The sequence below is a fragment of the Colobus angolensis genome, unplaced genomic scaffold (assembly GCF_000951035.1).
Source record: "Colobus angolensis palliatus isolate OR3802 unplaced genomic scaffold, Cang.pa_1.0 Scaffold444, whole genome shotgun sequence".
NCBI classification, from domain to species: domain Eukaryota; kingdom Metazoa; phylum Chordata; class Mammalia; order Primates; family Cercopithecidae; genus Colobus; species Colobus angolensis.
Genome location: NW_012117866.1, coordinates 2,573,511 through 2,575,274, shown reverse-complemented (window position 1 = coordinate 2,575,274; position 1,764 = coordinate 2,573,511).

The following is a 1,764-nucleotide window of genomic DNA, read 5'->3' as shown; positions in this document are numbered from 1 at the left end:
GAAAGAAAGAAAGAAAGAAAGACGGGGTAATTTATAAAGAAAGGGTTTAATTGACTCACAGCTCTGCAAGGTTGGGGAGGCCTCAGGAAACTTACAATCACAGCAATAGGAGAAGGAGAAGCAAGTACCTTCTTGACAAGGCGGCGGGAAAGAGAAAGAGAGTGAAGGGGGAAGAGCTCCTTACAAAACCATCACATCTCTTAAGAACTCACTCACTATCATGAGAACAGCATGAGGGAAACCACCGCCATGATCCAATCACCTCCCACCAGGTCCCTCCCTTAATACCTGGGGATTACAATTTGACATGAGATTTGCGTGGGGACACAAAGACAAACAGTATCAGTAAGTGTCCCTTCAACTAAACAAGCTTAATTACAATGAAGCCCTTTGTGCTCATCTTTACCCTCCTCCCACACACTCTTAAATAAAACAAAACACACATGAACAGTCTTCAAGTAAGACACTGTAGAGAAACAAACACCCAGAAATGTAGCAATACCGAACTCTGGCAATCCTTGGCATTTATAGCACAGGAACAGACTACATATAGATACTCGAATGGATTTAGAAACATAGGTGACTGGCAGCCTTGGAGATGTGCCACCAGAAGCTCTCTTTGGAAAAGAAGTCATTGACTTGCTTTAGGGACTACAGTTGGCTGGCAGCCTCCAGCTGCAATGCCTCAAGATCAGCTGCTGTGTTTATGTGGAAGTCACACTCTTCTTGTCAGAGCTCCCAGCCAAGATGGAGTATGGTAACCAACACTAGGGTATGCCCGTTTCTGTCTTCTGTGTTACTACCCTATGAATGATCTTTGCACTGGAGATCCCTGGGCTGACTGAACCTTCCTCAGAGATGCAATGATACCTGAGGATCTTCCTATCCAATCTTCCTCCACTTCCACTTCCCTTCACAGGTTTCAGACTGCACCGTGGTCAAAAGCCCTCCACGTGCAAAATAACAGCCTCAAACATCTCCGCACATCTTAAACAACCCTATCCAAGGTTGTACTCTACTTATTTGAGAAATAATGAAAAAAAAATTCTAGGGAAACACTTTGTTCCAAAATTCTGTTATTTTCCTGGTTTTCTAATAGTTTATTTATTTTGACAGTTCTACGGAGTTATAAAGTTGACTGGCTTGTCTTTTTAATGGAGTGCCTACCACATATGGCTTAGGAAAAAAGTGATTATGGATCATGCTCTTTTCATATCATCTTTGTTTTGCAAATTAAATTTGTTAAGCCAAATTAACTCAAAGATATGAATATTTTAGTAATGCTAGACCTATAAATTGTAGGAAAGTGAATTAGAATTTCAAAATGTATTTAGTTCCAAGGAATTGTATTACTTGAAGATATATTTTTCATCTGGAGAGAGAAAAGGTGTTCTAAATTACTGCTCATGTTAACCATTGAATTTCATTCTTGTTTTAGTAATTTTTATTTTTCAACATATTTAAAACATTAAAGATATTCAAAAAGCTTCATACTAAATAAAAATACTACAGTATTTCAAAATATTAGTTTGATCTGGTAATCCAAATGTTTTTAATAAAAATATTTTTAACGTTAACAAAATAGTTGCTGTGTGACAAACAGTAGTCTATACTATTTGCATATATTGACTCATTTAGCCTTAGACACATTTTAAAGTTTAAGTATAATCATCACCCTCTTAACACACATTTCATTGATTATTCTGATCTAGTAAGTTAAATGTTTTTAATGTTAACCTTGTCATGATTTAGGATAACAATAGT